Source organism: Macaca fascicularis, chromosome 7 (assembly GCF_037993035.2).
Source record: "Macaca fascicularis isolate 582-1 chromosome 7, T2T-MFA8v1.1".
Lineage (NCBI taxonomy): Eukaryota > Metazoa > Chordata > Mammalia > Primates > Cercopithecidae > Macaca > Macaca fascicularis.
In genome coordinates this window covers 142,209,459-142,224,831 of record NC_088381.1, presented here as the reverse complement: position 1 = coordinate 142,224,831, position 15,373 = coordinate 142,209,459, and the positions used below count along the sequence as shown (strand labels likewise).

Genomic DNA, 15,373 nt, shown 5'->3' with positions numbered 1-15,373 from the left:
CTGGAGCTGGCTCCCGAAGTTGAATGTAGCTCTGGAGTTGGCACAACAACTGGTTCTAGCTCAAGCTAGTGCTACAGCTGACTCACTCTATAGTTTGTGCTGAAGCTGATGCTAGAGCTGACACTGGATCTGGCCCTAGCTCTGGACCTGGTATCAGAGCTGGCACTGGTGCTGGAAGAGGAGAAAGATTTGCCAGCATGATTGGATTCCATGTGTCTTTTCAAAGACAGAAAGCATCCCACTGCAGGCCAGACATGGTGGCTCATGCCTGTAATCCCAGCACTTTGGGAGGCCAAGACAGGTGGATCACTTGAGGTCGCAGTTTGAAAACAGCCTGACCAACATGGTGAAACCCCGTCTCTACTAAAAATACAAAATTAGGCATGGTGATGCACGCCTGTAATCACAGCTACTTGAGAGGCTGAGGCAGGAGAATCACTTGAACCTGGGAGGTAGATGTTGCAGTGAGCTGAGATTGCACCACTGCACTCCAGCCTGGGCAACCAGAGCGGAACTGTGTCTCAAAAAAAAAAAAAAAAAAGCATCCTACTGCTTTAAGAGCAGTCCCAGCCAGGCATGGTGGCTCACGCCTGTAATCTCAGCACTCTGGGAGGCTGAGGCGGGTGGATCACGAGGTCAGGAGTACGAGACCATCCTGGCCAACATGGTGAAACCCCATCTCTACTAAAAATACAAAAATTAGCCAGGCGTGGTGGGTGGTGCCTGTAGTTCCAGCTACTCAGGAGGCTGAGGCAGGAGAATCGCTTGAACCCAGGAGGCGGAGGTTGCAGTGAGCTGGGATCGCGCCACTACACTCCAGCCTAGGCGACAGACCAAGATTCCAACAAAAAAAAAGGAGCAGTTCCAGCACAAGAACCGTGCCCCCAGCAAGTCTTCTCAGTCTGCAGCCCACCAAATGAGTGCTCCAAGCTTACTCTCTGCTCCTGTCCAACACAGCTCGTCCCTGGTGGCCCAACCCCAGGCCCCTCCCCACACATTCCCGCACACCCACCCCAGTCCTCTTCATCCTCTTGCTCTACCCCAGTGGTCCCTAGGTGCTTGAGCTGGGCAAGAAGAAGTCAGGCCTAGCACTCCAGGTACCAAGCCGGCATGATGAGCTGAATGTAGCCACCAACAGCCTCAGGCAGGGCAAGTCTTGAGGCTGACAGAATTCTCCAGGCACTAGTCCAGACAGGAGCCCAGAATGAGGAGATGACGCTGGGACAGGTGAGTGAGCAGTGGAGTCAGAGGCCTCGCCTTTCCTCCCATGCCACCCTCCTGTGGCACCCCTGCAGGGGTCTAGGCTCCCATGTCTTCCCTTGCCCACTTCTACCCCAAACCCCAGCCCCAGTCTAGCTGTTCTGGCAGCAGCAGACCTGGTCACCAAACGTGGGGCTAGCAAGGAGCCTCAGGCCTAGGGAGCTCTCAGTAAATGTCTGACCAGCCAGGTGCAGTGGCTCATGCCTGTAATCCCAGCATTTTGGGAGGCCGAGGTGGGCGGTTCACCCGAGTTCAGGAGTTCCAGACCAGCCTGACCAACATGGAGAAACCCTGTCTCTACTAAAAATACAAAATTAGCCAGGCATGGTGGTGCGTGCCTATAATCCCAGCTATTCGGGAGGCTGAGGCAGGAGAATTGCTTGAACCTGGGAGGTGGAGGTTGTGGTGAGCCAAGATCGCGCCATTGCACTCCAGCCTGGACAACAAGAACGAAACACCATCTCAAAAAAAAAGGTCTGACCAGCTCCCCAAGGCAGGCCTAGACAGTCTGGGGAAGACCCTCCCCATCTAGGGACACGTGGGTCACCCTTGCCCTTCTGCTCAGGAGGTACCAGAGGGCCTCTTCCTGACTCCAGTCCTCCCAGCCCAGGCTGTCTGCTCACACACTGCTCACTCGGTCTGTCCACATTCTTCTTCTAATTTTTTTTTTTTTTTTTAGACGGAGTCTCGCTGTGTTATTCATGCTGGAGTGCAGTGGCATCATCTCAGCTCACTGCAACCTCCGCCTCCCAGGTTCATGCAATTCTCTCACCTCAGCCTCCGGAGTAGCTCGGATTACAGGCATGCGCCACCACACCCAGCTTATTTTTGTATTTTTAGTAGAGACAGGGTTTCGCCATGTTGGCCAGGCTTGTCTCGAACTCCTCACCTCAAGTGATCCACTCACCTCGGCCTCCCAAAGTGCTTGGATTACAGGTGTGAGCCAGTGCACCCAGCCAGTCTGCCCACATTCTTGACATCTGTCTCTACTCACTAGCCACACTGCAGCTTCCAGAGAAGAGTGAGCCTGGCCCCCAGCTTCGCCAGGGGTGGTCAGATGGGTGGGCACCTTCCAGTTCTAGCATGGCCACAGAGTACACTCCTACCATCTGTCTCCCACTTCCAGTGGAAAAGATGATGCTGCCCCAGGGGACCTGGCACCAGGCCACCAAGCTCAACCACAGCCCTCTCTGCACCCCACTAGGTAGACAGAACCACCAGAGGAGTCTGGCTTCCCTTTAGTTCCAGACTGGGGAGGCCATCATCACACCCCTCTAATCCTGATGTACCACGGCCAGGGAGCCACATGCAGCCAGTGGCCTCACAGAGCTATGGTTAACTCTGGACACACATCCACTATGCAGTCACGGACTAATATAGGCAGAAGCCCAGAAGGCTCTCTGGCTGATAGCTCTGCCTTCTGTTACTCAGTTGGAAGTATGCTAAGTCATCAGCATACTTCCACTTCACCCAGTCTCCTGGGGAGGATCAAAACCAAATCCTACTGTCTATTTTAGCACCTGGCTTTAGCCTCAGCTTTCTGGAATAACTATACCCTGCCCCCACCACTGTAAGTTGATTGTGTTTGAAATCTAGACTGCTATACCCCCAACACCTAGAAGAGTAGACACTCTAGTGTCCATGCTGATAAATCCTTGGTTAGGGTTCTAGCACATGCTGCCTTTATTAAAAACTGCCCCAAACCCGTTTACAAAAGTAGTAGCTAGTGCAAGGGTGAGTGGCTTATAATGGGGGCAGGCTGGACTTGAAACTAGAGAAAGCCTAATTCTTGCTTATTTCAAAGGTTCATTCCTGGGGTATGAGTGAGGTATTAGCTACATGTGCTTGGGGACATCAAAGTACCCTGGACCCCTCCAGTCAGAGAAAAAGGGTCTGGGAAGTCTTTCATGCCAGGATATTCAAAATGTATCTGTGGCCGGGCACAGTGGCTCATGCCTGTAATCCCAGCACTTTGGGAGGCTAAGACAGGAGAATTGCTTGAGGCCAAGAGTTCAAGACCAGTCTGGACAACATATTAAGCTACAAAAAATGTAAGTGTTTTTTTTTCCTGCAAAAAATTTTAAAATTAGGCCAGGCGCGGTGGCTCACGCCTGTAATCCCAGCACTTTGGGAGGCCGAGACGGGCGGATCATGAGGTCAGGAGATCGAGACCATCCTGGCTAACACGGTGAAACCCCGTCTCTACTAAAAAATACAAAAAACTAGCCGGGCGAGGTGGCGGGCGCCTGTAGTCCCAGCTACTCGGGAGGCTGAGGCAGGAGAATGGCGTGACCCCGGGAGGCGGAGCTTGCAGTGAGCTGAGATCCGGCCACCGCACTCCAGCCTGGGTGACAGAGTGAGACTCCGTCTCAAAAAAAAAAAAAAAAAAAAAAAATTTTTAAATTAGCTGGATGTGGTGGCACACACCTGTAGTCCCAGCTACTTGGCAGGGCTGAGGTGAGAGGATCACTTGAGCCTGGGAGATTGAGGCTGCAGTAAGCCTCATCACACCACTGCACTACAGTCTTAGCAACAGTACAAGACCCTCTCTCAAAAAAATAGTAAAATTCAATGTAAAAGTTAAAATAATAAAGTGCAACCGTAAGCACTATACAATGTGTTTTCCCAACTCTGTCCCCTGAGAAGGCCTAGAAGCAATTGTACCACAATAACAGTAAGCATACCTGGTGCCCAGATTTTGGTACCTAAGTACCATTCTCCACTAAAAAGCCAGACAAGAGGCACCAACAGATGTTAAAACTAGTGGATTAAAGTTTGATGAGGAATAAGATATTTATATAGTTTCAAAGCATCATCCCACAAAATACTTTTTAATAAGTACATGATACTCATTAACCTCACAATAGAAAAACCTGGCAGGTACTATCTTTTTCTGTTTTTGTTTTGAGACAGGGTTTCACTCCCATTACCCAGGCTAGAGTGCAATGGCACAATCTTGGCTTACTGTAACCTCCACCTCCTGGGCTTAAGCGATTCTCCTGCCTCAGCCTCCCAAGTAGCTGGGACTACAGGCACACATCACTGCACCCAGCTAAATTTTGTATTTTTTGTAGAGACAGAGTTTTGCCATGTTGCCCAGGGTGGTCTTGAACTCTTGAGCTCAAGCCATCTGCCCCACCTTGGCCTCCCAAAATCCTGGTATTACAGGCATGAGCTACTGCACCTGGCTAGCAGGTACCATCTTAATTGAATGATAAACATTAACATCACCAGTAATGGAACAACATGGTGTGCTTCCTGATATATGATGCACTGAGAATGGAGAACGAGTTCCATGGAATTTTCTCCAAAAATTCAGATTCAGGTATGCAACCTGAGTCTTATGAGGAAATATCAAAACCCAAATTGAGGACATTCTATCAAGTAACTGACCTGAAATCATCAAGAACGTCAAAGTCATAGAAGGCAGTTCCAAATTGGAGACTACAGAAACTGGGTCAGTCAATTCAGCATGCAGTCCTGGATCAGATCACAGTTGATAAAGGACATTTTTGAATGATCAGGGTTCTGTGGATTAGTTGATAGTATTTAATACACTTGTGGACAAATCAAAGTCAATTTCTTGATTTTATTGGTTGTATTTGGTTATGTGGGAGAGTATCCTCATTTTAAGGAAATATACACTGAAGTATTAAGTGGTAATGGGGTATCCAGTCCCCAACTTACTATCAAATGGTTTAGAAAAAAAATGCAAAAATAGGCCGGGCAAGGTGGGTCATGCCTGTAATCCCAGCACTTTGGGAGGCCAAGGTGGGAGGATCACTTGAGCCCAGGAGTTTGAGACCAGCCTGGGCAACATAGTGAGACCCTGTCTCTACAAAAAAATTAAAAAATATTATCTGGGCATGGTGGTGCACGTCTGTAGTCCCAGGTACTTGGGAGGCTGAGGTGAGAGGATCATTTGAACCCAGGAGGCTGAGGCCACAGTGAACCATGATCACACCACTGCACTCCAGCCTGAGGTGACAGAGGAAGACCCTGTCTCAAAAAAAAAAAAAAAAAAAAAAAAAGTAAAAATAGATATACAGAGTGAATAATTAAAAAATGTAATGAATTAGATTTTAGGTTTTATTTTTGTTTGGAGATGGAGTTTCACTCTTGTTGCCCAGGCTGCAGTCCAATGGCGCAATCTCAGCTCACCACAACCTTCGCCTCCTGGGTTCGAGCAATTCTCCTGCCTCAGCCTCCCGAGTAGTTGGGATTACAGGCATGCGCCATCACGTCCGGCTAATTTTGTATTTTTAGTAGAGACAGAGTTTCTCCATGTTGGTCAGGCTGGTCTGGAACTCCCGACTTCAGGTGATCTGCCCTCCTTGGCCTCCCAAAGTGCTGGGATTACAGGTGTGAGCCACCACCACTCCTGGCTAAGAGTTTTTTGTTGTTGTTGTTGTTGAGACAAGAGTCTCACTCTGTCTCCGAGGCTGGAGTGCGGTGGCACCATCTCGTCTCACTGCAGCCTCAACCTCCTAGGTTCCAGGGATTCTCCTACTTCAGCCTCCCGAGTAGCTGGGACTACAGGCATGCGCCACTACGCCCAACTAATTTTTTTATTTTTAGTAGAGACAGGGTTTCACCATGTTGGCCAGGCTGGTCTCCAACTCCTGACCTCAAGTGATCCACCCGCCTCAGCCTCCCAAAGTGCTGGGATTACAGGTGTGAGTCACTTCACCTGGCGAGTATTTTTTAAAGTACTGCTAAAAGAGTAAATCCTTCCCTTTATTTCTACCTGACTCCCTGACTATCCTACCAACTGTATGGTCTATGTGCCTGTGGGAGAACTTCCATTCTTCCAGCTGTCATTGCACCTAGCCCGGCACAAAAGACTGGAAGAAAATACATTTAATATTTTCAGCTGGGCGCTTGAATCTGGGAGGCAGAGCTTGCAGTGAGCCGAGATCGCGCCACTGCACTCCAGCCTGGGCGACAGAGCGAGACTCCATCTCAAAAAAAAAAAAAAAATTTTCATTGCCTCTCTGCCTAACCACTCACTCACTCCTCCAGTGCTTACTTGACACTTCTGAAGGTAGAGGGCAGAGATGAAGAGGAAGGTGCCAGTTACAGGAGAGACGCAGAACCATGGCCCAGGAAGGCTAAACGTTCAGTTCACAGACCGCAGAGTGTTTTTGGAAGCCTCTTCGCAAGAAGGGATTAGTAAGAACCAGGCAAAACAAATCCAAACAGATAACTGATGTCAGGACCAGGGGAAATGTCCCAGCAGGGAACTGAGTGGGGCAGTGACCACCAGTCATAGAGAAGGATACCAAAAAGCCAAAGGCTTAAGAGGTAACATGTTATTCCCATTTCACAGCCCTTTATAGTTTACAAAGGAGCTTTTATGACAATGATGGAGTAGGCTGGTAAAAAATTCTGATTAAGAACACCTAGAGGTGAATAAAATATAACAAAAACAAGTTTTATGCATGACTGGAATAGGAAACAAGAAAGGGAATCCCAGGTATGACAGTCAGAGTCGGATGGTGACTATTGACTAGGACTTGCATTTTATTTATTTATGAGATGGGGTCTTGCTATGTTGCCCAGGCTGGAGTACAGTGGTGCAATCATGGCTTACTGCAGCTTCAACCTCCTAGGTTCAAGTGATTTTGTGATTTTTGGGGTTTTTGTGTGTGTGTGTGGATTTGGAGCTTTGCTATGTTGCTCAGGCTTCTGTCAAACTCCAAGGCTCAAGTGGTCCACCTGCTTTGGCCTCCCAAAGTGCTAGGATAACAGATGTGAGCCACCCTGCCCAACCCTTAGGACTTACATTTTATTTTTTCATTTTATTTTAATTAATTTTTTTTTTTTTTAGAGATGGAGTCTCGCTCTGCCACCCAGGCTGGAGTGCAGTGGTAAGATCTCGGCTCACTGCGACCTCTGCCTCCCAGGTTCAAGCAATTCTCCTGCCTCAGCCTCCCCAGTAGCTGGGATTACAGGCACCCACCACCATGCCTGGTTAATTTTTTGTATTTTTAGTAGAGATGGGGTTTCACCATGTTCATCCGGTTGGTCTTGAACTCCTGACCTCAGGTGATCCACCCGCCTCAGCCTCCCAAAGTGCTGGGATTACAGGGTGAGCCACCACGCCTGGCCGGGACTTGCATTTTAAATGTGCATGTGGGAGAAGAGCCGACCTCATGGTGAGGACTGGAAAGGACACTGACGCAATGCAAGTATTCGCACAGAAAAAGAGAAGGAGAAAAGCTCATTGTGGTCAATAACAAAACACACAAGCAGACAGTATATCATGAGAGTAAAAAATGCAACAAACAAAAAGCAGAATTACAAGGCAAAATTGGCAAATCCACAAAGCAGAAGATTTTAAACTCTAATTTCCCAAAATTGGAAAAAACATGTTTAATCACAAATGGAATATTTATGAAAATTAACCACATACTAGCCCTAACCAAGTCTCGATATATCAAAAGAGCAAGATGATGAACCGTGATCTCTGATCATAGTGTAATAAAATTAGACTGAGCACAGTGGCTCACGCCTGTAATCCCAGCACTTTGGGAGGCCAAGGTGGGTGAATCACCCGAGGTCAGGAGTTCAAGACCAGCCTGATGAACGTGACAAAACCCTTCTCTACTAAAAATACAAAAATCAGACAAGCGTGGTGGCATGCGCCTGTACTCTCAGCTATTTGGGAGGCTGAGGCAGGAGGATGCTTTGAACCCAGGAAGCAGAGGTTGCAGTGAGCTAAGATGGTGCCACTACACTCTAGCCTGGGCAACAGAGTGAGACTCTGTCTCAAAAAAAAAAAAAAAATAGCAAAAATTAGCTGGGCGAGGTGGCTCACACTTGTAATCTCAGCACTTTGGGAGGCTGAGGTGGGCGGATCACCTGAGGTCAGGAGTTCACGACTAACCTGGCCAACATGGCAAAACCCCGTCTCTACTAAAAATACAAAAATTAGCGGGGCGTGGTGGCAGACGCCTGTAATCCCAGCTACTGGGGAGGCTGAGGCATGAGAATCACTTGAACCTGGGAGGCGGAGGTTGCAGTGAGCTGAGATCATGCCACTGCACTCCAGCCTGGATGACAGAGTGAGACTCTGTCTCCAAAAAAAAAAAAAAGAAAAAAATTAGAAGGCGATAATAGAAAGAATCACTTCCCTCACGAAAATCCTAGAGCCTGGAAATTTCAAAACATTCAGAAGCTTAAAAATGGAATTTAATAAATATGTGAAACTGAAAATAAGTGAAAACTCTGTGCAGTCTTTTGGGATGCAACTCTAATAAAAACGACATGTATGCTTTTTAAGATCAGGCGCTGTGGTTCACAGCTGTAATCCCAGCACTTTGGGAGGCCGAGGAAGGAAGATTGCGAGCTTAGGAGTTTGAGACCAGCCTGGGCAACATGGTGAAACCCTGTCTCGGCCAGGCGCGGTGGTTCAAGCCTGTAATCCCAAGCACTTTGGGAGGCCGAGACGGGCAGATCACGAGGTCAGGAGATCGAGACCATCCTGGCTAACACGGTGAAACCCCATCTCTACTAAAAAATACAAAAAACTAGCCGGGCGAGGTGGCGGGCGCCTGTACTCCCAGCTACTCGGGAGGCTGAGGCAGGAGAATGGCGTAAACCCGGGAGGCGGAGCTTGCAGTGAGCCGAGATCGCGCCACTGCACTCCAGCCTGGGTGACAGAGCCAGACTCCGTCTCAAAAAAAAAAAAAAAAAAAGAAACCCTGTCTCTACTGAAAAAAGTATAAAAATTAGCCAGGCATGGTTGTGCACACCTGTGATCTCAGCTACTGGTCAGGCTGAAGTGGGAGAATCACTTGAGCCTGGGAGATGGAGGTTGCAGTGAGCCATGTTCACGTCACTGCACTGCAGCCTAGGTGACAAAGCAAGACCGTCTCAAAAAAAAAAAAAAAAAAAGTATGATTTTTAATGTCTGAGATAAGTGTTTAAGAAGTTAGCAAAAGCCCACTCTCCCCCAAAAAAGATACAAGATAGGAAAAAGTTTTTAAACAACAGCAAAATAAAACTGACTCAAGAGGAAATAAAGTTTAGTGCAAACTATCTCATCTCACTGGGCTTTACAACAGCGCTGTGCGGGACCATTAGGACTGCAGTTTTATGCCTGAGCGTACCAATACTTGAGGAAGTTAAGAGAGTAGTAAAGGCCAGACATGGTGGCTCACGCCTGTAATCCTAGCACTTTGGGAGGCTAAGGCAGACAGATTGCCTGGACTCAAGAGTTCAACACCAGCCTGGGCAACACGGTGAAACCTCATCTCTACTAAAATATGTGGTGGCATGCACCTGTAGTCCCAGCTACTCAGGAGGCTGAGGCAGGACAATTGCTTGAACCCGGGAGGCAGAGGTTGCAGTGAGCTGAGATCGTGCCGCTGCACTCCAGCCTGGGTGACAGCGAGACTCCGTCTCCAAAACAAAAAAAGAGTAGTAGAGACTGCACTTAAACTCAGATCTTCTAGATCCATTCTGATGTTCTTTCCATTTTTAGCTCACACTCTAATCATCACGGGTTGCCCTCCCTGGGCCATGGAACCTTGCACCTATCTCTATAGGAATGGCCCCGGATGAGGGAGGGCTATTGTACTCTGCCCCTCCCTTCCTAAAAGCTTGTGCCTTCTGCATGGAAACCATGCACGGACTGAGTCCTGAATCACAGGACATTGTGGGAGACAGAAATATGGGGTGGAGGAGAAAGAGGCGCTCCTGTTAGAGAATGCTGTTGTCCTTTGGTCCTTTGAACATCCCCCTATATCTGTTGCTGTTAAGCTCAGCACTTGTCTTAATCTTTCCTTTCCTTTTTTTTTTTTTTTTTGAGACAGAGTCTCCCTGTGTTGCCCAGGCTGGTCTCAAACTCCTGAGCTCTAGGGATACTCCCACCTCAGCCTCCCAGAGGACTGGAATTACAGTTGTGAGTCACCATGCCCAGCCTTTCTTTCTTTCTTTCTCTTTCTTTCTTTCTTTCTTTCTTTCTTTCTTTCTTTCTTTCTTTCTTTCTTTCTTTCTTTCTTTCCTTCCTTCTTTCTTTCTTTCCTTCCTTCCTTCCTTTCTTTTCTTCCTTTCCTTCCTTTCTTTTCTTTTCTTCCTTTCTTTTCCTTCCTTTCCTTCTTTCGTTCCCTTCCTTCCTTTCCTTCCTTCCTTCCCTCCCTCCCTCCCTTCCCTCCTTCCTTCCTTCTTTTCTTTTTTTTTTTTTTTTTTTTGAGACGGAGTCTCGCTCTGTCACCCAGGCTGGAGTGCGGTGGCCGGATCTCAGCTCACTGCAAGCTCCGCCTCCCGGGTTCACACCATTCTCCTGCCTCAGCCTCCCGAGTAGCTGGGACTATAGGCGCCCGCCACCTCGCCTGGCTAGTTTTTTGTATTTTTTAGTAGAGACGGGGTTTCACCGTGTTAGCCAGGATGGTCTCGATCTCCTGACCTCGTGATCCGCCCGTCTCGGCCTCCCAAAGTGCTGGGATTACAGGCGTGAGCCACCGCGCCCGGCCCCTTCTTTCTTTTTTCACAGTCTTGTTCTGTCACCCAGGCTGGAGTGCAGTGACACAATCTCAGCTCGCTGCAACCTCCACCTCCTGGGTTCAAGTGATTCTCCAGCCTCAGCCTCGCAAGTAACTGGGACTACAGGCGCACACCACCACACCTGGCTATTTTTTGTATTTTCTAGAAGAGACAGGGTTTCACCATGTTGGCCAGGCTGGTCTCGAACTCCTGGGCTAAAATGATCCACCTGCCTCGGCCTCCCGAAGTGCTGGGATTACAGGTGTGAGCCACTGGTCCCAGCCCAGCTTTAATATTTTCTTGTTCGTAAATATATCCATCAATCTAATTCCTGTGTAATCATCTCTCTGATGGCTGCGAAGCTCTTTGTTGGCTGAGCATGGATTTGCCTTTTAATAATTTGTTTCTGCATCTGAGCAGGTAAAACTTGCTCTGGTCTACCCTCACTGAGGCTGTGTGGAGGAAATAGTGAATGTTTCCTCCTCTTCCCTCTCACCTCTGAGCCCACTATTGTCCCCCTGGTCAACCACCTTTTCTCTGGCCTCAGCACCAAGCAAAGGGGTGAGTGAATATCAGCCTGGTGAGCAGCTTAAGCAATTCTGCAGCTGAACGGAAGGCCACCTCCTCATTCTTTGACCCCTTCCTGTGACAGAGACTCCCTGAGGTCTGCAGCCTGGCTCTGCCTCATGAGGAACAGAGCCATGCAGATAAATGGGAGGGGGTCCTTGGCTCAGAGGTGAGGAGCAGGGGAGGGGAGGAGGCCAACAATCAATGAAAATAGTCAGCATTGGGAGGGATTGATCTGGAGTGAGGAATTAATAGAGCAAATCACTGCTGGGCCTGCTCAGCTGTGACTAGGCAGAGACTTGCCTGACTTCACTGCTGCCTGAGTTGAGCAGCAGCCAGGCAGGAGGTGGGGACAACAGGGAGACCTGAAGAAGAAATGGGAGGCAGGAAGCTCCAGGAGACAGGGCCAGCCAGGGCCAGGAGCTCTTAACCCCAGCTTGGTTCCCCAGAGGGTGGGTCTTGGGGGCCTGGGGGACCAACTAGGGTACTTGGTAAATGGCGTCCTGGGGGGTCAGAGACAGGGAGAGGGGGAGCCCTGGCACTTGTTCCAACCCAAAGAAGACCTCTGTTGTTTTCCCTCTAGAAAACAAACTAGTTTGTTTTAAAAAATAAACTTTTTTTTTTTTTGAGACAGAGTCTTACTCCATCGTCCAGGCTGGAGTGCAGTGGCATGATCTTGGCTCACTGCAACCTCTGCCTCCCAGGTTCAAGGGATTCTCCCGCCTCAGCCTCCCAAGTAATTGGGATTACAGGCATCTGCCACCATGCCCAGCTAATTTTTGTATTTTTAGTAGAGATGGGGTTTTGCCATATTGCCCAGGCTGGTCTTGAACTCCTGACCTCAAATGATCCACCTGTTTCAGCCTTCCAAAGTGCTGGGATTACAGGCGTGAACCGCCACACCTGGCCTAAAAGTAAGCTTTATTTTTACAATTTTAGATTTACAAAAAAAAAAATTGTGAAGATAGTACAGAGTTCCCAGGTCCATAGTACAGAGACCTCGTAACCCCCTGCTGTGGTTTGAATGTGTTCCTCCCAGGTCATGTATTGGAAACGCAATCCCCAATGTGAATGTGTTGGGAGGTGGGGCCTAATAGCTGATTAGGTCATAAGGGAGAATGGATTAACATTTCCATGGTAGTGGGCCTGTTATAAAAGCAAAGTCGGCCCCCTCTTGTTCTCTAACACATGCTCTTGTGCCCTTTTACCTCCCACCATGTTATGACGCAGCAAGAAGACCCTCACCAGATGTAGTTCCTCAATCTTGGACTTTCCAGCCTCCAGAACTGCAGAACTGTAAGAAAGAAATTTCTTTTCTTCTCTCTCATTCTCTCTTTTTTTTTTTTTTTTTTTTTTTTTTTTTTTTTTTTGAGATGGGGTCTGGCTCTATTGCCGAGGCTAGAGTGCAATGGTGCAATCTTGGCTGATGACAACCTCCACCTCCCAAGCTCAAGTCTTGTGCCTCAGCCTCCTGAGTAGCTGGGACTATATGCATACACCACCACGCCAAGCTAATTTTTGTATTTTTCCTAGAAATGGGGTTTCACCATGTTGGTCAGGCTGGTCTCAAACTCCTGGCCACAAGTGATCCACCCACCTCAGCCTCCCAAAGTGCTGGGATTACAGGCGTGAGCCACCACACCAGTCTCTCTTTTCTTTTTTCTTTTTTTTTTTTTTTTGAGACAGAGTCTTGCTCTGTCGCCCAGGCTGGAGTGCAGTGGCCGGATCTCAGCTCACTGCAAGCTCCGCCTCCCGGGTTCACACCATTCTCCTGCCTCAGCCTCCCGAGTAGCTGGGACTACAGGCGCCTGCCACCACACCCAGCTAATTTTTTGTATTTTTTTAGTAGAGATGGGGTTTCACCATGTTAGCCAGGATGGTCTCGATCTCCTGCCCTTGTGATCCACCCATCTCGGCCTCCCAAAGTGCTGGGATTACAGGCTTGAGCCACCGCTCCTGGCCTCTCTTTTCTTTATAAATTACTCAGTCCATGGTATTTTGTTGTAGCCACACAACAGACTAAGACACCCCTCACCCAGTGTTACCTCTTATTGACATTGACATTAGTATGGTACCTCTGTTGAAATTTATGGGCCAGGCTGCCGCAGCTCCACACTCTGAAGAGAGGTGGGGAAGGCACTGCAGTAGGTGAAAGACTTCAAGGCCCCAGTGAGCTGTTGGGTGCAGGAGACACAGGAGGCTGGAGGGCCATCAGGAGGCTGGGACCAGGTCCCAGCGATCCCTGAGATCGAGTCCCTCTTTCTTGCAGCAGCTGCTCTCACCAGGCCATAGAACTGGCCTCAGAAGCTCCCCTGCTGTCACCAGCCCTGCTTGCCACTCTCCTACCCCCAGCCAGACTCTTCCTCTTCTTTCCCTGCCAGGCCTGCTCACCAGCTCCCGCCGTCCTCATAAACCAGCCCCTCCTGTCCCTGTAGCTCTGCTGCTGTTCTTGGTGCATGCAGCCATCTCTTGGCAGCCTGTTAGCCCTGCAGAGCCTGGAATAAAATCTCCCTTCCAGGAGCCAGGTGTCAGGGTCAGAGGGAATAAGACACTCCTGGGGTATAGTCAGCACCTAACAGGACTTCTCTCTTTGTTCTGCTTCAGTTGGGCCTGGCCGTCCAGGCCTTCCTTTCCTGTCCAGCCTCTCCCCTCTTCGATTACTTGTAAACCTATTTGCATTTCCTTGTGCAGAGAACTGCTTGCTTCTCCTCCGGGCAAATCCCCTGAGGTGATCATCCAAGAGGATTTCTGCTATCTCCCAAGGCTCTGAGTGTCCCAGTTGTCCCCTAGGCCTACCTGAGGGTGAGGCAGCTGCCAAGGATGCCCCCTGGGTTTGAGAGGCTTGCGTTGGCCCTGCCACCTTTCCTTTGTGCTGTACAGTGCCTTTCTCCACGTCCTCACTTTTTCCTTGAAACTCAAAGCCATAACAGGCAGGGCAGATGTTACTATTCCATTTTAGAACACAGAGAGAGAGGCTCAGTGAGAGAGGCTCAGTGGGTAAACACCCTGGCCCAAGGCCCACAGATGATCAGGTCATGCTATTAGATGCTTTCACGGTTTCTTTTTTTTTTTTTTTTTTGAAGTGGAGTCTTGCTCTGTCTCCCAGGCTGGAGTGCAGTGGCACAATCTTGGCTCACTGCAAACTCCACCCCCTGGGTTCACGCCATTCCCCTGCCTCAGCCTCCCAAGTAGCTGGGACTACAGGTGACTGCCACCACACCTGGCTGATTTTTTTTTTTTTTTTTTTTTTTGTATTTTTAGTAGAGACGGGGTTTCATCATGTTAGCCAGGATGGTCTCGATCTCCTGACCTCGTGATCCGTCTGCCTCAGCCTCCCAAAGTGCTGGGATTACAGCCATGAGCCACCACGCCCGGCCTAGCTTTCATAGTTTCTTATAGCATGCCTCCAAGTTAACAAGACATTTGCAATTTTATATTTTATTTGTATGGTTACTTAAATGCTGTCTTTCCCTCCAGACTGTAAGTTCCATGAGAACAGGGAACTTGGGGCCAGGCGCAGTGGCTTACGCCTATAATCCCAGTACTTTGGGAGGCTAAGGCAGGCAGATCACTTGAGGTCAGGATTTTGAGACTCCATCTCTATGAAAAATATAGAAATTTAGCCAGATGTAGTGGCACATGCCTGTAATCCCAGCTACTCAGGAGGCTGAGTAGAATTGCTTGAACCCAGGAAGCGGAGGTTGCAGTGAGCTGAGATCGTGCCACTGCACTCCGGCCTGGATGACAGAGCAAGACTCTGTCTCAAAAAGAAAAAAAAAAAAACAGAGAATTTGGGACTGCTTTGTTTACTGCTATATCCCCAGTGCCTTGCCCCACTGCCTGATACATAATAGATGCTCAGTCATTGTTTTTAAATTATTGAATAAATGATGAGTTATAGGCAGAACGTTCATCCATGCATTCAATAATAGATTGAGGGTCAGGCCCTTTGATGGGTCCTGGAATAAAAGAAGAATAAGATGTAGCCCCAGTCTTGAAGAAATCAGTCTTATGGGAAAGATAGACTTGTAAATAAAAAAACTACATAATCCCAGCA

At 48.6% G+C, this 15,373-nt stretch overlaps 1 long non-coding RNA gene across 1 annotated transcript in view; it reads left to right on the top strand.

Moving 5' to 3' along the window:
- The first annotated feature begins 12,495 nt into the window (after window positions 1-12,495).
- Window positions 12,496-15,373, top strand: part of LOC135972014 (uncharacterized) — a 5,204-nt gene continuing 2,326 nt past the window's right edge. Inside the window, exon 1 of the long non-coding RNA XR_010588550.2 lies at window positions 12,496-12,612. This is a non-coding gene — a long non-coding RNA (uncharacterized lncRNA). The remainder of the gene's footprint in view (window positions 12,613-15,373) is intronic.